Genomic DNA, 21,792 nt, shown 5'->3' on the forward strand with positions numbered 1-21,792 from the left:
CAGTCACTGTGTACATACATTGCATTACTGATCCTGTACTGATCCTGAGTCACATCCTGTATTATACCCCAGAGCTGCACTCACTATTCTGCTGGTGCAGTCACTGTGTACATACATTACATTGCTGATCCTGTACTGATCCTGAGTTACATCCTGTATTATACCCCAGAGCTGCACTCACTATTCTGCTGGTGTAGTCACTGTGTACATACATTACATTACTGATCCTGAGTTACCTCCTGTATTATACTCCAGAGCTGCACTCACTATTCTGCTGGTGTAGTCACTGTGTACAAACATTACATTACTGATCCTGAGGTGCATCCTGTATTATACTCCAGAGCTGCACTCACTATTCTGCTGGTGCAGTCACTGTGTACATACATTACATTACTGATCCTGTACTGATCCTGAGTTACATTTTGTATTATACCCAAGAGCTGCGCTCACTATTCTGCTGGTGCAGTCACTGTGTACATACATTACATTACTGATCCTGTACTGATCCTGAGTTACATCCTGTATTATACTCCAGAGCTGCACTCACTATTCTGCTGGTGCAGTCACTGTGTACATACATTACATTAGTGATATGGTACTGATCCTGAGTTACATCCTGTATTATACTCCAGAGCCGCACTCACTATTCTGCTGGTGCAGTCACTGTGTACATACATTGCATTACTGATCCTGTACTGATCCTGAGTCACATCCTGTATTATACCCCAGAGCTGCACTCACTATTCTGCTGGTGCAGTCACTGTGTACATACATTACATTACTGATCCTGTACTGATCCTGAGTTACATCCTGTATTATACCCCAGAGCTGCACTCACTATTCTGCTGGTGTAGTCACTGTGTACATACATTACATTACTGATCCTGAGTTACCTCCTGTATTATACTCCAGAGCTGCACTCACTATTCTGCTGGTGTAGTCACTGTGTACAAACATTACATTACTGATCCTGAGGTGCATCCTGTATTATACTCCAGAGCTGCACTCACTATTCTGCTGGTGCAGTCACTGTGTACATACATTACATTACTGATCCTGTACTGATCCTGAGTTACATTTTGTATTATACCCAAGAGCTGCGCTCACTATTCTGCTGGTGCAGTCACTGTGTACATACATTACATTACTGATCCTGTACTGATCCTGAGTTACATCCTGTATTATACTCCAGAGCTGCACTCACTATTCTGCTGGCGCAGTCACTGTGTACATACATTACATTACTGATCCTGTACTGATCCTGAGTTACATTTTGTATTATACCCCAGAGCTGCACTCACTATTCTGCTGGTGCAGTCACTGTGTACATACATTACATTACTGATCCTGTACTGATCCTGAGTTACATCCTGTATTATACTCCAGAGCTGCACTCACTATTCTGCTGGTGTAGTCACTGTGTACATACATTACATTACTGATCCTGAGTTACCTCCTGTATTATACTCCAGAGCTGCACTCACTATTCTGCTGGTGTAGTCACTGTGTACATACATTACATTACTGATCCTGAGGTACATCCTGTATTATACTCCAGAGCTGCACTCACTATTCTGCTGGTGCAGTCACTGTGTACATACATTACATTACTGATCTTGTACTGATCCTGAATTACATCCTGTATTATACTCCAGAGCAGCACTCACTATTCTACTGGTACAGTCACTGTGTACATACATTACATTACTCATCCTGAGTTACATCCTGTATTATACTCCAGAGCTGCACTCACTATTCTGCTGGTGCAGTCACTGTGTACATACATTACATTACTGATCCTGTACTGATCCTGAGTTACCTCCTGTATTATAGTCCAGAGCTGCGCTCCCTATTCTGCTGGTGCAGTCACTGTGTACATACATTATATTACTGATCCTGTACTGATCCTGAGTTACATCCTGTATTATACTCCAGAGCTGCACTCACTATTCTGCTGGTGCAGTCACTGTGTACATACATTACATTACTGATCCTGTACTGATCCTGAGTTAAATCCTGTATTATACTCCAGAGCTGCACTCACTATTCTGCTGGTGCAGTCACTGTGTACATATATTACATTACTTATCCTGTACTGATCCTGAGTTACATCCTGTATTATACTCCAGAGCTGCACTCACTATTCTGCTGGTGGAGTCACTGTGTACATACATTACATTACTGATCCTGTCCTGATCCTGAGTTACATCCTGTATTATACCCCAGAGCTGCGCTCACTATTCTGCTGGTGCAGTCACTGTGTACATACATTATATTACTGATCCTGTACTGATCCTGAGTTACATCCTGTATTATACTCCAGAGCTGCACTCACTATTCTGCTGGTGCAGTCACTGTGTACATACATTACATTACTGATCCTGTACTGATCCTGAGTTAAATCCTGTATTATACTCCAGAGCTGCACTCACTATTCTGCTGGTGCAGTCACTGTGTACATATATTACATTACTTATCCTCTACTGATCCTGAGTTACATCCTGTATTATACTCCAGAGCTGCAATCACTATTCAGCTGGTGGAGTCACTGTGTACATACATTACATTACTGATCCTGTCCTGATCCTGAGTTACATCCTGTATTATACTCCAGAGCTGCGCTCACTATTCTGCTGGTGCAGTCACTGTGTACATACATTACATTACTGATCCTGTACTGTTCCTGAGTTACATCCTGTATTATACTCCAGAGCTGCACTCACTATTCTGCTGGGGCAGTCACTGTGTACATACTGTACATACATTACATTACTGATCCTGAGTTACATCCTGTAGATATTTTATTATAAAAATGAAAAACATAACAATAATAATAACAGAAACATAACAAAATTAATAACCAGAAAATAAACAATGTAATGAACTGGTCCAGCCGCTCCCTCTCTCCTCACACACATATTATACATATATACACAATAATAACTACCTACACCATGACATCTGGTCCGGTTACCAAACAAAAAAAAATAATAATATAATAAACAATAACCGACAAATTATATACAAACTAATATATACATTCTTTTTTTTTTTTTAATAAATAAAATAAATGCTAACTATACAAATATATACAAGACAAAACAAAACCCCCCACACTCGAGCCCACCAGTCCCTCCCCGGCACTGACCTGAGAGCTGGTCCTGCGTCTCATGCCTCAGTCCAACGTCCATAGGCCAGATCAGGCAGTGCCAGTTTTTCACCCAAATAACCAGTGTCCCACAAGATGAACCCACCTCCCCCCTTTTCCCTCCACCCAACCTAACACCTACACCCAAACCCATATATACAATATATACAGAAACAAACAATAGAATAACACACAATACAATAACCACAACTTACAAAGCCCAAGTTCGGCGCCTGCAGCCCTACATCACTGTCTACTGATCAATAAAACAAAAATCTATGGTGTCAGCAGCAGCCCACCACCAGGAGAGGAGACGACCAGACTAGGGCACACTAAAAGAAAAGCCCCTCCAGAGGAGAGCGGCCCTCCGTGTACCCAGTCTCTCATACTCCAGAGAACGCACCTTCACCAGGTCACCGAGTATGGTCCTAAACACATCGTCCACTGGGAGGATTTTCCGCTGCATCGATACTAAGCACCGTGCGTTCCACGTGTGATACCTAACCACTGCGCTAACTAGAAATAAGGTGCAGCGGTCCCGACCACCCAGGTCCCCGAATGCTCCATAGGCCCATTCCGCATAAGAGAGACCGGCCAGCCGGGGCCACCCAATGGAGGCGCCCACCCTGTTGTACACCTCTGTGTTAAAGGGACAACGAAGCAGGAAGTGGTCCATGCTTTCAAGCATGGTACCACAATGCTCCCGAGGACAGTTCCTGTCCTCAGAGCTCCTACACTTCAGATTGTCCCTCACACACAGTTTCCCATGGAAGCAGCGCCAAGCCAAGTCCCAAACCTTCGAGGGGATCCTGATAGAATTCAAAAGATGCAGACCCACCCCAAGATCCCGACTTGGGCAATCCCTGAGCGCCAGAGGCCTCTGAAAATGGGTCAACAGAACCCTTTTGTCAAGGAGCTTCCTTGGCAGAGTCCTGACCTCCCACATTCCCAGACCCCACCGGCGAATTACCTTCAGAACCACGGTAGCGTAAGCTGGGAGATGTCCGTGCGGTGTGCAGAGATCCTTCACTTGCCCTCCTGTCTCCCATTCCTGGAAGAAAGGCTGAAACCATCCCTTACAGGAGAATACCCACGGAGGAGCCCTCTCTTTCCAGAGGTTTGCAATATTGATCTTAATGAAGGTATTCACAAGGAATACCACAGGGTTGACCATACCCAACCCTCCTAGTCTCCTCGTACGGTAAGTAACCTCCCTCTTGACCAGGTTCAGTCTATTCCCCCATAACAGTTGAAAGAACAAACTGTAGACCCGAGTCCAGAGAGGCTCTGGCAAGATGCACACACTGCCCAGATAGATCAGCAAAGGGAGCAGGTAAGTTTTGATCAGGTTTACCCTTTCCCTTAGGGTCAAAGACCAACCCTTCCATTGGTTCACCTTCTGAGTGGCGATCTCTAGCCTGCTGTCCCAATTTTGTTTGGGGTAATCCCCCTGGCCAAATTCGATGCCAAGAACTTTTGCAGAGACTTTGGGTTCTGGAAGGGTGTCCGGGAGATCAAAACCAGGATCTCCTCCTCCCAGCCAGAGACTCTCACACTTATCCTGGTTGATCTTAGACCCGGATGCCTCCGAGTAGCGATTTACCTCTGACATCAGCCATTCTGCCTCCCCATCAGAGGAAACAAAAATGGTGACGTCATCGGCATACGCCACCACTCTCAGAGTGGCTTCCGGTGCTGCCCGGTCCATCCCGATCCCAGCTAACGGTCCACGCTCCACCCTCCTAAGAAGTGGGTCAATCGAAAACGCGTACAGTAGCGGGCTCAAGGGACAACCCTGGCGAACACCACACCCAACCTCAAAAGAGCTGCCAATCCAACCGTTCACAAGTGGGAAACTCTCTGCCCCAGCGTACAAGGTCTTAAGCCAATCAACGAACCCCCCCGGCAGGCCATACCTCAGAAGGACAGACCAGAGGTACTCATGATTAACCCGATCAAACGCTTTTGCCTGGTCCAATGACAGCATGTACCCCTTCCAGTGGCCAGCCCTACCCTGCTCCACCGCCTCTCGGACACAGAGTACAGCACTAATTGTACTGCGGCCCGGAAAAGAGCAATGCTGGGCCCCCGAAAGGAGCTGGGGTGCAAATTTCACCAGCCGATTAAACAGCACCTTTGCCAAAACCTTCCTGTCTGCATTGAGAAGCGCTATGGGACGCCAATTTTCAATGCAAGATGGGTCCTTACCCTTTGACAAGATGATCAGGGCAGACCTCCTCATTGACTTTGGCAGAGTGCCCGAGGAAAGACACTCATTGAATACCTCAGTCAAGAGGGGAACCAAGGCGTCCTTAAAGGTCTTATAGAATTCAAATGTTAAGCCATCCAGACCGGGAGATTTCTTCAGGGCAAGCCCTTCAATCGCCAACTTAACTTCCTCTTCCCTGATCATCTCTGTCAAAACTCCAAGAGAGGGGTCTACCCCTGGTTCGGGGACGGCTTCAGCCAGAAAAGCCGACATCTCATCCCAATCCAGATCCCTCTTCCCCAAGAGGTGCGAGTAGAAGGATCTGACGACCTCCAGGATCCCCGATCTGGATCTTTTCAGGGACCCCGCAGTGTCAACCAGTCCTGTAACAACTTTACTATTCACTGACATCTTGCAGTTTCTGTAAGGGTCGGGCGAGCGGTACTTCCCGTAATCCCTCTCAAAAACCAAAGATGCGTGTCTATCATACTGACACCTCATTAGCAAAGATTTCACTCTGGAGATCTCCTCGCGGCTACCTCCAGTTGAGACAAGATGCTCGAGTTTCCTCCTCAGGCCCTGATACAGGCGATACCTGTCCAGGCTCCTGAGGCTCGAGAGCTGGCGGAAGAATCTCGCCACCCTTTTCTTGAACATCTCCCACCACTCTGACTTACTACTACAAAGATCCAGTAAGGGTACCTGGCTCTGAAGAAAATCCTCAAAGGACTGTCTTATCTCCGCTTCTTCCAAGAGAGACGAATTGAGCCTCCAAAAGCCTCTTCCCATCCGGGGGGTCTCTGTAACATTCAGGGAAAACAAAATCATACAGTGATCGGAGAACTCCACCTCAACAACAGAAACTGCTGAAGAGACGGCTTCCTCCTTTAAATAAAACCTGTCTATCCTGGACCTACAGTTACCTCTATGATAGGTGAACCCCTCGTGGCCTGCGGTGTGCCGGATGTGGACATCCACCAGGCGAGCCTCACTAGCTATACTATTAAGGGCGACGCTATCATAAGTCAGCTTGTCTCTGGAACCTCCTCTATCCCGGGGCCTCGTGACAGTGTTGAAGTCCCCTCCAAAGACGACCTGCCGACTCGTAAAAAGGTAGGGCTTGATCCTCGTAAAGAGACACTTCCGGTCCCACTTAGATTGGGGACCATAAATGTTAATGAGCTGAAGCTCCTGTCCCTTCATGAGGACATCTAATATCAGGCACCTCCCCATTTCTAACTCAATAACGCGTCGGCATTCTACCGGTGCGGTAAAAAGGACCGCCACTCCGCTATACGGCTCGGCCGCAAGAGACCAATAGGAGGGCCCGAGTCTCCACTCCCTCTTAGCTATAAACACCTCTGCCATATTTGGCAGCCTGGTCTCTTGCAAAAAGAAAATGTCAGCTTCAACCCGGCTGAGAAAATCAAAGGCCGCAAATCTAGCCATATTTGACTTAATGCTGGCGACATTAATGGAAGCCAGCATCAACGGAGTGGGTACCGCCATCATTGGTGATTGAGTTAGATGGCTTTCTTCTTCCCACTCCCCTTACCCTCTGCCTCAGAGGAGGAATCCTTCCCCCTCTTTAATGACACAGAGGTGTCCATTCCCACATTTTCCTTCTTTTCTCGTCCTCGTCTCCGGACTCTGGGCCAGTCCCTCCCCCCAAGGACCCTGCATCCCCAGGAGAAGGAGACTCGGCACCCCCTGTAAGCTCCGCTGAAGCCGGAACCTCACCCTCGGCCTCCTCCTCAGAGGAAGAGATGTTATCAAGGGCTTGGAACCGGTTAGAAAGACCAACCAGAGGGGAGTCAGTTTTACCTTCCTTAGGTACCTTGGTCAGAGCGGGAGAAGATGTTTTATCTCCCTTCTTTTTCTTCTTTTTGGTGCCGAGCTTACGCTTGTTCTCTAGCCACCGCTTATTATCCTCATCCATACTTTCATAATGGGAGGATTCTGAGGCAGAGGCGGTTTCCTCCCTGTGGATCCTCCTGACCTCCTCATCCAACTCATCATCCCTCGGGGCCTCAGCAGCAAGACTGGCATCCAGGACAGGGGCTGCCCCTGTAGTCTGGGGCTCGCCCCGCTCCCTCTCCTGTCTGCGCTTGTCTAGACGCCTCAGCTGGGCAGGCGTCTTTTTATTGCTTTTCTTCCCTGGCCCCTCGGCTCCCCCACCCCTGCTAGTCCCCTCCCCAGCAGAATCGGCCTCACGGCTTACTCCCACCGGGGTCTCGACTGCATTAGCGAAGGAGCGAGGACAACGGCTGAATGGGTGACCTAACTCACCACACAGGTGGCACCTAATCTCCACACAAGAGGCGGCAAGATGGCCGACACCCCCACACAACGCGCATTTCTGCACGGTGCAGTTTGCACTGAAGTGTGTGGGGTCGCCGCACCTGTGACAGAGCTTCGGTTGCCCCTGGTAGAAGACCAGGATACGATCCCTACCCAGGAAGGCAGACGATGGAATGTGGGCAACTGTACCACCTGAACGCTTAAGTTTTACCATAAACGTCCAGGCCCCTGACCAGATACCAAACTCGTCGCGGTTTTTCTTTGGCATCTCCACCACCTCTCCATACCGACCAAACCACGTCATGATGTCATAGCAAGAAAGCGACTCGTTACGAGTCATCACGGTCACTTTCTTGAACTAGTTTTGGCGAGACACTGCCTGAACGGCAAAGTCTCGCCAGCCGGGCTCATTTTTTGCCAGCTCATAATTCACCCAGAAGAGCTCAAGCCCCTCCGGCCGAACAAAGCTGATATCAAACTCAGGCGTGGAATAGGGATGTATCAAGGCGTAGATGTCAATCGCCTTGAAGCCCATCCTCAGCAGGAGCTCCACAACTTTAGACCTTGGAGGACATGCATCACTGCCCCTCCACCGAAGACGGACCACATTCCTACGCACACTGCCTGGCCCGGCTGTTGGGAGGGACCACACTGTATCCCCCCCTTTTTGCTCTCGGAAGGCCCCGAGGCCATGCCTCTCTATCCAGAAGGATAGATCAACCTCTCGACCCTCTACCATTAGTGATCTCTCCCCCTTCTTTAGAGCCTCCAGAAGGCGCCGTTGCAACATGCCGTCCCCAAAGCCCGGAGACAAGGAGGATGCCCTATTTGCCCCGGAGGTGACACTGGCATAACTCTGGACAGGTGTTGCCACCCCCGGGGGGGCAACCGGACCAGTGACCACATCAGCCCGAACAGCAACACCATTACCCACCTCCATCTCACCCTCCACCAAACCAGCAACCACACCACTAGACAATGAATTAGCCTCATTCACCCCCACCACCACATTCATTCCTGCTGGACCAGTAACAATGGCGGATGACATTTTGACCTCCGCATCAGGCACAAGGGGCTCAGTCACCTCCATAAAACTGGAGGCGACCTCACCCCCGGTCTTATGTGTGCCCTCCACATCATTGGTCGGTAATTTCCGCTGTTTGGCATTCGGAATAATGTGCCGCTGATCTTTAGCTGCTGTTAGGCGCCGCTGATCTTTAGCATCAGGATCTTCCGGACCAGCGACGCCAACACAAAATAGCACTTTGGTGGGAGGACCGGAACGCTCAGCCCCGACAGCCCCCTCACACTGCCGTCGCTTCTCAACTAAGTGATCAGCGGCAACAGCATTCAGAGGTGCCGAGGCTACCGGAGCTGCCCCCGACACCGGGCTGCTCCCCCCTCCCACTGAGGAGCGCACCACAGCATCGTGGCCTGATGGAACGCCCGCCGCCGGGCCGCCCTCACTGTCCAGCCTCTCGGCTGATGCACCTCCTGCTGCGTCCCTGCTACTACAAGCAGAGACGGAGCTCTGCGCCTCACTACCGCGCTCTGTAATCTCCCCACGCCTTTGCACCGGATCCACAGCAGAACCCGGGCTGGGCTGGGCAACGGGGCTTATACAGCGAGCTGAGCCTGCCGCCGACTCAGGGGGTACAGGGAGGGGGGCATATACGTATCTTAGCGCCTCCTGCAGCTTTGGCTTGGTCTTCTTTGCCTTTTTGTGGCCCCCAGGTGCCTCTTCTGGTAGATCGTCACCAAGATGGAAGTTTTGGAGGCACACTGGGGACTCCAGGAGCTTAATCTCCGCCATTAGCGCCCCTCCCTGGCCGCTGCTGTCACTGTCCTCCCCAGAGCCAGCAGAACTGCGACTGGATGTCACTGTCGCCTGTCCTGCAGGGAGCTCGCTGCACGTGGCCTGCGGGTGACTTTGCAGGCTGCCAGGTGGGGCTTCCTGCTGGTCATCATCACTCTCATCATCCACCTGGCTCTCAGGCTGCAGCCCCATCTGCCTTTGCTCTCTGGTATCAGCCATTTCTCTAAAGCGGTCTTCATTTATTAGTTTTTCTTTGAAATGACCACTCTGCTCCCTGATATCAGCTTTCCTCAGTTCCAGCAGATGAATCTCGCTGGTCAGTCGCTTTACCTCGGCCTGGAGTTTAGCCTTGCTCTGTTTGGAGGCCCCTGCAGCTTTGGCGCTTGTGCAGCGCAGCTCCTCCCGGAGCCTCCTGATGAGCTTACTGGCATCTTCATACTCACGGAGGTGGATCATGACCCGGGAGGCATAGGTGGACACAGACTCCCGGGGTCCCTGCAGCGCCCACCCCCCCTCAGGGAGGTCGGCCTCACCTCCATGAGCACTCAGCTTTCCTCCGGAAGGAGCGCCATCATGCACGCCTCTGTCAGGCTTTTCCTCCATGCTGGAAGGCTTGCGGCTTCTAGGGGTCTCCACAATCCCGGGGGTAGTAGGAGCCACATTGCTGCGACTCCTGGTGCAGCGTCTCACCCCCGAGTCCTCTGATGTGCAGGCCGGTTGCTGGTTTCTTCTGCCCCCCGCCGGCCTGGTTCGGGAAGCAGAAGCCTGGGACTTGGCTCCTTCACTCATCCCAGAAACCAGCTCTCTCTCTGGGAAAGAGAGAGAGCAGGTCCCCAGGTGGAGAGGTGTTGGTTTCTTAGAGATCAGGAGCTCACAGCAGGATCTGCAGCCACCACACCCGTAATCAGCACACTGACTAGCAGCTGATCAGAGCTGCACCCAGTATGCTGCTGGTGGAGTCACTGTGTACATACATTACATTACTGATCCTGAGTTACATCCTGTATTATACTCCAGAGCTGCACTCACTATTCTGCTGGTGCAGTCACTGTGTACATACATTACATTACTGATCTGGTACTGATCCTGAGTTACATCCTGTATTATACTCCAGAGCCGCACTCACTATTCTGCTGGTGCAGTCACTGTGTACATACATTGCATTACTGATCCTGTACTGATCCTGAGTCACATCCTGTATTATACCCCAGAGCTGCACTCACTATTCTGCTGGTGCAGTCACTGTGTACATACATTACATTACTGATCCTGTTCTGATCCTGAGTTACATCCTGTATTATACCCCAGAGCTGCACTCACTATTCTGCTGGTGCAGTCACTGTGTACATACATTACATTACTGATCCTGTCCTGATCCTGAGTTACATCCTGTATTATACCCCAGAGCTGCACTCACTATTCTGCTGGTGCAGTCACTGTGTACATACATTACATTACTGATCCTGTACTGATCCTGAGTTACCTCCTGTATTATACCCCAGAGCTGCACTCACTATTCTGCTGGTGGAGTCACTGTGTACATACATTACATTACTGATCCTGTCCTGATCCTGAGTTACATCCTGTATTATACCCTAGAGCTGCACTCACTATTCTGCTGGAGCAGTCACTGTGTACATACATTACATTACTGATCCTGTACTGATCCTGAGTTGCATCCTGTATTATACCCCAGAGCTGCACTCACTATTCTGCTGGAGGAGTCACTGTGTACATACATTACATTACTGATCCTGTCCTGATCCTGAGTTACATCCTGTATTATACCCTAGAGCTGCACTCACTATTCTGCTGGAGCAGTCACTGTGTACATACATTACATTACTGATCCTGTACTGATCCTGAGTTGCATCCTGTATTATACCCCAGAGCTGCACTCACTATTCTGCTGGTGGAGTCACTGTGTACATACATTACATTACTGATCCTGTCCTGATCCTGAGTTACATCCTGTATTATACTCCAGAGCTGCACTCACTATTCTGCTGGTGCAGTCACTGTGTACATACATTACATTACTGATCCTGAGTTACATCCTGTATTATACCCCAGAGCTGCACTCACTATTCTGCTGGTGCAGTCACTGTGTACATACATTACATTACTGTGGTCAGCATTGTTGTCCTGCAGCGCTGGGGTCCAGGGATCAAATCCCATCAACATCTGCAAAGAGTTTGTATATTCTCCCCGTGTTTGTGTGGGTTTTCTCCAGGTACTGTGGTTTCCTCCCATACTCCAAAGAGATACTGTTGTGGACAGTGATGATGTCTGTAAAGCGCTGCGGAATATGTTGGAATATGATGGTGCTATATAAGCAAAGCTGAATAAATAATACATAAAATACTATTAACAAAATTGTCACTTCAGTGTAGGAGCTCTGGGATGTCTCTGTCAAGAAGCTTGTCGATTGTTATAAAGGACAATTGGCTAAATTGTGAATACACCTCTGGTCTGTAGTTTATGGTATATCATGTGATGTTTCCCTCTGTGAATAATCCTATGATATACCCTAAGATGTAAGTTAGAACATACAGTACATAGCATTGAAGCAGACCCTACAGTTGCTTGCAAAAATAAGGCTCATCTCTAGTCGGTCCCACTTAGATTGCTCCTGGGTGTAGAGAACCTGTGCAGGACTCCCCTCCCCCGAGGATCTGGCAAAACACAACTCCACAATTAAAGGTCTATTTCTATCATTTCTAAGGGGCCCCTGCTCTGCATGCCACAAGAGTTAAAATTGCTATATAATGCACTGACTCTCCATACAACACAGACATGTTTTATTATTTGCTCTATCCTAATACATAATGGTAAGACAGGCATGGACCTGAGAGCATATGTCTTCTAAACAGAGTATCTTGGTGGTGCACACTGTGGGTCTGGCGCTATTGATGACATTATTCGGGATGTGTTGAGCATTTCAGGGCCACGTGCATGGCGATTCTGCTGACTGCGTGTCTATCATTAGATCTATATGATGGCCCATGTTCATTATTAATTTCCACTCCATAATCTGTATTAATTAGACATGATAATAAGTCATGCAAAGGAAATTCCAGGGACTGTGCGTGTGCTTGTTATATCATGGGGATATTCATGTATCTGTCATCGATGCGGAGGGCACTGGAGACCAGTGACAGAAGAGAGAGTAATAAATACAGGAAGAATATAAAAGGAAATGCAAATAATAACAGCAGAAAAAAACTTAATCTTCTCATCCTCTTTACTGGGACTTTGGATTTTACTAAAGGATTTTGGTGAACTTTACAATGAATGGAGTTCCCTCAGCTCTAAACGTTATTCAGATCAGCTGCAGCCTTCACATTCCACCCAAGTGGAAGAAGAAGAAACGCAAAGTTTATGAAAAAGTTTAACTTTTTATTAAATAATACCTAGAGATGGGCGAACCTAAACAGTAAAGTTCGGGGTCCGTACCGAACACCTACTGTATGGGAATGGACCTTGAACACAGACTTTCTCAGCAAGTCCGTGTTACTGTTCGGGTTCGGATGTTTCCCGCGGGCTCTGATGAGCATAGTTATCGCTGCCTGATATCAACGTTATCTCGCAGCTGTGATTGTCACCTGCGGAAAAAAGCTTACTGTGGGTTACAGGTGTCGGCTGATGGGACTACAAACCCCATCATCTGGCGCTTTTTGTTATTGTAAATAGCGAGCGCAGGTGCTGCTGTATGGAAGCAGTAGTCTCTCTCATTAGCGGCACTTGTGCTGAAAGTGCAAAAAAAAAGTTAACATTAATAAATATTGAAATAAAAACACATTATACTCACCTACACCTTGTCCCTGATGCCCACGTCTCTTGTAAAAAATAAAAAAACACCATATACTCACCTTAATGCCTAATCCCCGATGCCCGTGTCACCTGTAATAAAGACAAAATAATAAACCACCATAATCCTCACCTATACGACGTAGTCCCGAGTGTCCAGTTATTGCTCCAGTCAGTGTATAGCGCTGAGCTGCCGGGAGTGAGGTCACTGGAGTTCATCAGCTGATGAAGCTCCAGTGACCTCACTTATGGCACAACCGCTGCATCAGAAAATTCACAAGCAGCATTGGTGTCATAAGTGAGGTCACCGGGGCTCATCAGCTGATTGAACTCCGGTGACCTCACTCCCGGCAGCTCAGAGATATACACTGACACAGGAGTTAGGAGGAAGTGTGCTCGCTATTTACAATAGTAGTCTCATCAGCTGGCGCCTGTCATCTGCAGAAGGCTTTTTACCACGGGTGTCAATCACAGCTGCGGGATCACGCTGACATCTGACAGTGTGTTACTGCCGATCAGAGCCCATGTTTCCAGCGCTGTCATGCAGATGACAGTGTGGGAAAGCAGGGGTGTTCGGGTCCCGCAGTCATATGAATGGGGTCCGTGTTTGGGTCCAGGTACTATTCTGGTACCTGAACTTTTAATAAACTGTTTGGGGTTCGGCTGAACCCGCCGGACCCGAAGAGTCTGGGGTTCGCCCATCACTAATAATAACAAATAGACTTTAGTCACAGAATGCTAAAAAAACCTCTAGAAAAATCTGTAACTCACAAAAACAAGAGACAATTCTTAATCGCATTGACGCCTTTTTTGTATCTTGCATTTGTTGTGTTCACCTGTTTTTCATTTGCACCTTAGTTTAATGTCTATTTTATGTGTTCACTTGGTTTTTTTTTGTCATCGTGTCTCTAATAATGGTATCCTTGAAAGAATTCTTTAATCTCTATGCAGATGCCTTTAGAGCTGATGGCATCTTGGATTAAGGAAGCAGCAAACATCTAATCAATGAAAAAAGACACAATATGGAACCACTATTGTGTGTATTGGAGTCACGAACAGGTGAAAATGTACTTTTATATAAACTTGGACATGAAAATCCCTTATGCAACCATATCTTGGCAATGCTGACCAATAATATCGACCCAGGGTTTCGCCCACAATCTTAGCTTCATCTGGGACATTGAGAGTTGAAATGACTAAAGATGTTAGGAATGCCAATTAGCTCTCCTGTAAGAGAAAGAAAGTTGGCTCTCTAGTGCTACTTATTCGAGGTAAACACCTTACAAGTTGATGCTTACTCGTTAAAGAACCTTGCCAGACTTTTCTCCATAAGTAAAAGGCAGCAATCTATAGCTTTGAGTTACTGCCCCAAGTCATTCCTTTAAGTGAGCCTAGGGGGTAAGACAGCTATGCGCCAGAGTTACTCCAAAAGGAAAATACCTCTATCTACTATTCTGTAGTTCCTGCCCCACCACTGATAGAGGTCTAGGGCCATACTGTTCTTACCAGTCAAGTTTGCCAAGTTGACATAGAGAGCCTTAAAGGTGGGAACCTGCGACTTGTCCAGTGGTGGACACAGACATGAAGGGGACTTTATACAAGAAGATTATATGGGCCCGTTGTAATCTAATAATGTGAGACAGAAGCTGTTTGCCACTTTGGAGGTAGATGTGGGCCCAGGGCCGGCTCCAGGTTTTTGTGGGCCCTGGGCGAAAGAGTCTCAGTGGGCCCTTTTAACACATACCACGATTCATGATGCACAGATACCGCAGAGAAATATATATATAGGACAAGGCCGAAGATTTCACTTCTTACATTACATGAGCGATATCTATTGTAAATTCTACAATAGCTCAGAAACTGGCGAATCGCTCCATACAGAATACTGGCCCCCATATAACGCTCCATACAGGATACTGGCCCCCATATAACACTCCATACAGGATACTGGCCCCCATATAATGCTCCATACAGAATACTGGCCCCACACAGGCTGTTCCCCCCATATAATGCCCCATGCAGGATGTCACCCCCTTTTATAATGCCCCATGCAGGATGTCACCCCCCTTATAATGCCCCAAGAATTATGTCACCCCCCTAATAATGCCCCATGCAGGATGCCACCCCCCCTTATAATGCCCCATGCAGGATGTCACTTCCCCCCCATATAACGCCCCATGTAGGATGTCACTTCCCCCCTTTTAATGCCCCATGCAGGATGTCACCCCCTCCCTTATAATGCCCCATGAAGGATGTCACCCCCCTTATAATGCCCCATGCAGGATATCACCTCTCCCCCCATATAAAGCCCCATGCAGGATGTCACTTGTTCCCCCCCATATAATGGCCCATGCATGATGTCACCCCCCCTCCCTTATAATGGCTCATGCAGGATGTCACCTCTCCCCCCAATATAATGACCCATGCAGGATGTCACCCCCCCCATATAATGCCCCATGCAGGATGTCACACCCCCATCCTTATAATGCCCCATGCAGGATATCACACACACCCCCCTCACTGATAATGCCCCATGCCTCCATACAATAAAAAAAAAATCAAATACTCACCTCACTTCTCACCTGCTGCCACTGCTCTGGACCCCTCATGCGCGCCGGCGTCTTCCCGCTCTGCACTGTGACAGCTCAGGAGAGAGCGCGGTGTAAAGACGTCACTGCCCTCTGACCTGAGACGTCACTGTACAGCAGCCGTGGAAGAGACCGGACCGGCTGCGGAGGCACGGGGAGAGGTAAGTATTGTGCCGGCCGCCGGGGCCCTGAGCAAGCGGGGGGGAGCAGGCGCTAACAACGGTACTGCACCGCTCACGGGTCCCATAGCGTGGCGGGGTGCCCGACGGCAAGTGGGCCCCCCCACCTGCTCAGGGCCCCGTCACTTGCTCGGGTGCTGACGCCGGCTCTGTGTGGCCCCCCTGACATATTGGGTCTCTATGCGGCTGCACAGGTTGCACCAATGGTATGTCCGCCCCTGGACTTGTCCTCAATTCTCTTTGTGTAGAGGTTTATTTCTAATCTGTTGTAAAACAAGAAAAGAATGAGAAAAAACCCAGTAACAGTCAACTTGTGGCAGCTTTAGTCAGCAGTCCTGAGCCGGCGATAATAAACCCCTCCACCGGCTCTGGCATTTATCAGGACTGCAATATTATTACCACATACAGTCACAGCTTGGCTACCGTTATCATTGAAGAAAGGCCCAGCTAATCTTAATGGTTTGTAAAGCCGTTACCTGCGCTGGTCTGACATTTATCATGATCACTTTACCTCATAGGCCTAACACACAAAAGGTCTTTTATCTGCGAGGGACATCACTATGAATTATTATTTGCAGCTAGGTAGAAAATTGTGTGTTGCAGATACCTTTTCTCATTATAAATCACGCAGTCACATTCCACCATTCGGCTACATAAAGCTGCTGAGCTCGGGATTTTTTGCCACACTTTGCTCTTTAAAGCCTGGAGAAAATATTGCGAACTGATGCACTAAAAAGCGTAATATGATTTCTTTTCCCCATCTCTGGCGCTATGTACCTTTGCCTTCCTGCACTAGAACAGTTTACGAGGTTCTGTTTCCCTGTCGCCCATCTAAAAATGGATAAGAACGAGAAAATACTTTGGAAAAAAAATGCATTCTTTTTTGTCGGTGTTTGTGTTGGACCTTCCTTGACCTTGCGAGGTCCCAGATAAAGTTAAGTTATTCATGTGTAAACCATCATGGCGTCTTTTATGCTTCGATTAGGATTTTGAGCATCGGAAATGGTTTTATCGCAGAGACATCAAGGCAGGACGTACTGTGCCGGCGTTTCATGGCTTGATAAGCACCGTCTACAGTTTTATTATTATAGGTTCGGACAGTTGAGTGTAAATTGGTCCTTTTATTGGGAGGAAATACGATCTGGAGGATCCAGACAGCGTCCATCTCCGTAGAGTACACTTGGTCCTATAAGACGGGAAAACACTAAAGGGAGTTGAGATAAGCTGATGGTCCTCAAGACAACAATGGATGAACTGTTTAGCTTTTTGTTAATTCTTGAAGACTTTATTTTCCCCAACTAAGTGTCACGGGTGTATCAGGTGTGACAGACAGTCGTTCTGGATCCGGCTTTAGAAGGTCACTGCGCTTGGCATTGCAGACACCTTCTTGATCCTCTCATCCCTGTAGTGTAGTGATATCATGCTCTCTTTAGGGACCAGCAATGACCTCCACTTCCTGCTGCTACCCTTGCTTGGTAGTTAAAAACTCTCACTGTCTCCAGAGAGTCGCCGGTGATAGTTCTATGTTCTTCTGTCCATGCCTGGAGTACTAGTAGTCTGCTAGTTTCTTCTTGGACTTCCCGTGGAGTACAGATGGCGTTATCTCTCTGGTGTCTGCTCCAGCTAAGTGTATCCCCTTTGATTGTTTACCTTGTTGCCTTCAGTTTCAGTGGGGCCTGATTAGTGCTCACCCTGTCCCCTTCCTATCTAGGGCCAAGCTTTACAGACATTCAGGGATTAGGTTTCCTGCTCGGTGATAGGTGTGGAACCTATATAGGGACAGTAGGATATTAGATATTAGATCTGCCTAGGGGTCTGTACTCTCCTTTTCCCCAGTTGTTGGGCTCCCTTCCCCCTCTTCCCATCGTTGTACACTTGTTCCTTCCCTCACCTTGCGTGACACTAAAACCGCATTAGGTTATACTCCAGATTTCACCAAGGAATTAATACCTTTCTGGTACTTGCCAGGCTGGATATCTTCCATTATGTAATGAACACGTGCACAACGAGCTTTTCTAAGTTGATATTATAACTTGATTATACGAATGTGTTCATCCTTTGTCCAAAATCTTTCACGACACAAATTCAATCCATTTTGTTGAAAAAGCTTCAATTCAAATCACAACCACTGAGTTGTAACATATAGGTACATGTAGCATAAACATCTCACGACAGAGTGACACAAAATCTGATATCTTTTTTCAAAACTGGTCATTTTTTGTCACTCATCTTTAGAACAAAAAAGGAAGATAAGGAAGGAAATAAATTCTAAATACCGCATGCACATTAGACTAAAGTCATCTGAAACCCACCAATATCGATGGGATCAGTCAATGTGTATAGGGCCTCCTGGTTCTCGCCCAACAGATGATGTCAGGGGAAAGAAGGATCCATCCTGCTGAATTTCAGTGGCCGATCCTTTTGTTCTCCCGGAGATGAGCTTTCCTCTAGAGGAATCTGGAAGTGGCTTTCTCATAGGGAACATAGGGGTACTTGGTGGAATAGGATATTCATGTGCTTTGAGGAATCAGGAGAGATTGCTGTAAGACGAACGATTGTTCTCCGACTTTTGGAGGCTTTCAAACTGTAAGGGAAGTGGTATTATGATGATATTTATGGTCTTATCTGGACTCTCAAATCCAAAGATGGAAATAATTATTGACTGCTTTATCAAATCTCAAATGATCAGGTTCTTGGGGAATTTTTCCCTATTAACGCAGCAACACATACTCTTGAGCCTGAGTATTTTTCCATTTGTTACAGAGCTACATCCGACAACTCTAGTAAATTGTCTCCGCAAGCAAAAAAACAGAGGACCCCAACAGACCAGCATTAAGTTCCTTAGGTGGTACCAAGCTTTAACACAATAGTGAGCCAACAGAAGAGAGCCCCTTTTACGACCAATCACTTAGCAATGGGGTCTTTTTCCTATGGAATAGTTTACCAATAACAACATTTTAATAACAAGTCCTGTGTGGATTAAAAAGTTGATAATTGAGCCTTAGTTCAGTATTGATGAAGGATGGTCCTCAGGCACCCAAGGAACCCCATTCTGACACTAAGGGCTTTTGCAGACGACTGTATTTTTGGTCCTAGGGTGAGCCAACAATACATCGGATAGCACTCGGCCATGCAAGTCAATAAGCCTGTGGAAACCACGGACTGCACTTGGATGACATCTGAGTGCAGTCCAATTTCCACGTAATGATAGACTGGAGAAGATGGAGAATTTTTTTTTTCCATGTTCTTATCCGAGAGAATCTGATTAAACTGTGATGAAACTCTGATCAGAGTGTGATTTGCACAATCTGTCCGTTTCTCTCGGAAGAGAGAATATACGCTGGTGTGACCTTAGCCTAAACCATATTATATAAGCATGGCATTTGTGTGTTTTCTTTTATGTATTGATCTCTGTTTCATTAAATGCAAACTTCCATTTTTGTTTGCAGATAAAAAAAATATATAAATTTACAATTTGCACATAGCATGAAAATAATATCTAAAACAATACATTAATATTATTCCAATGTATAATCATCATCATAAATAATACGCAATAGTTGTGTATAATAAAAAATAACAACAATAAATAATACAAATATATATTTTTTCTCTTTTGCAGCCCTGATATAAAAAAAATCCTAATGATCCAGCGCCGTAACGTCTTGAGAAAATACAAAGAATTATACAAAGGCTACAAATTTGTGCTCTTGACGTTGATCTTGTCCGCAACGATTTTGCATTGTAAATTGATAAATGAACTAAACACATTACGCCGCCTGTGTGTGCTCGGTGAATACTGTTCTTTACACTGAGATGCTTAGCTTAATCTTGCAATGTTTTGCATAGATAACATTAATAAGTGAATCTGCTCTCGGAAAACTTGAACGCTAATGTATCAAACTCCAGGTGTCGGAGACAGAGGGAAATAACCAATAATAGTCATTTTTTAACATATTTAATGGCACTGATTATGCAATATGCAACTCTAAATGGCTTATAGCACATTGTAGCATGGTTCCATCCCATTGGCTGCAGTAGGGTGCAGGCAGATGGATGACAGTGACAAGGAGGAAAGTGCTTTTGCTTATCCGTGCGTTAAGATGCCATCCCGTAGCACTGTGTACCGCAGTCACTTCATTAGGATGCCAGGGTAATGGTAGACTACCACTCAAAGTGACACCCCATTTCCTGCTTACTGAGCGCTTCAACCTCAGCAGATGTCAACAATCTCAGAGTGCTACAGAGCAGACCCAAGATCCTTGTTACTCCATAGCGTTAGTTGTTTCTCTCTTCCATGGAGCCATGCACTCTGTGCCCCGTGTGCTACAGGCGTGCCGAGTCCTGTGCCACTAAACAGCATGGCGCCGGGCGTTAGATCCATGCATCATAACAGCTTCATCATTATTGTCAAGCCCAACGTGATTGCAAATCATTCATCTCATTCTGATTCCTAAATTAAAGATTAATCATTGCATAATGGAATTACGGTTCTTTGCCATTTTGAAGATCTTCGCTTGCTGTCATTAAATGGAACCTTCATCTTTACATCAAGAGGTTTAAACCCAAACCTCAATATTCTCATAGCCAAGTGGTGAATTGTTTCCAGTCTTAACGATGTTCTGTGAGATAAATGCATCACGAGGAGCACGGATCTTTTTTCCTGTCCTTGCTACAATGCATCTGTCAAGCAAGGTGTGTGAAAGACTAAGTGCAACACAAAGGGAAGAGGGGAACGGAGGCCAGACTCTAGGGAAAGGGGGGAGTGGAGACCTCCTAGGCTGATCTGATATCACCCTGTCTCCACTAACGTCCCTATAATGGTTCCTCACCAATCGCCGCACGTCAACCTAAACCCTGTATTTCTCTAGCGCTTGGCCCTGGATAGGGAAGGTGGGGTGATCAGTAGTCGATCCCCACTAATGACTAAGCACAACAAGGGAGACAAACACAGGGGAAAATATCTTAGCTTTAGCTGACTTTAGAGAGATAACTCCAAGCGTTCTCCTAGCACCACAGAGGAAGATAGCAGTCTGAGAGCTCCAAGCTTTCACAAGAGAACATGTGAGTATCACCGGCCCCTTCCTGCTGAAAAGTGAAACTATTTAAACACCCAGGCCAGGGTGTCAATTAGCAGGAAGAAGGTAGCAGCTGGGTCCTAGAGTGAAACAGCTAAGAAGGTATCTGTAATGTCAAACGAAGAGATCTTCTGCAACCAACTGCAGGGCGACTGTCTGTCACATCTGACACACCCGTGACAGTATCAGTGTAATTAAAATGTGTTGTTTAGATAACATACAGTAGACATGGCAGGACTGCAGAAGAAATATTACTCCAGTTGATGTTTCCATCTGCTGTCAGTAAGCAGAGTTATAACAATGGCGTGGAAGCGGAAAATGACTTCCAGCCCCATTCCCAACTCTATATACAGACATTTACATTTACAATAGATCTACATATAAGCAAATATTTAATTCTTTCCATTGTGTAGATTTTATTGATTCCGATTTTATTGATTCTGCATTTACAAGATCGCCGTCCTCAGAGCTGTAATCTCCCGGCATTTCTCACTTACGCAATGACTGGACATGGTTTTATGATGATTTGGTGAATTGTACAATGGTAGGGATTGTCTTTAACGGGATCTAGTCAGTCGATTCATGGTGCCCAAACGACGGGCAGCATCATGAATCTGAACTGGGTATCACAATTGCAGTTTTTCTCTGTAATGCCGGTGGCAT

General features: G+C 46.9%; 1 protein-coding gene across 1 annotated transcript in view; it reads right to left on the bottom strand.

Annotated features, from left to right (window-relative positions):
• ARHGAP15 (Rho GTPase activating protein 15) overlaps positions 1 to 21,792 on the bottom strand; it is a 1,188,983-nt gene that overhangs the window by 80,574 nt on the left and 1,086,617 nt on the right. The window lies entirely within an intron of this gene.

This window comes from Phyllobates terribilis, unplaced genomic scaffold, assembly GCF_046119375.1.
Source record: "Phyllobates terribilis strain yellow unplaced genomic scaffold, ASM4611937v1 Scaffold_9__5_contigs__length_417890890, whole genome shotgun sequence".
Lineage (NCBI taxonomy): Eukaryota > Metazoa > Chordata > Amphibia > Anura > Dendrobatidae > Phyllobates > Phyllobates terribilis.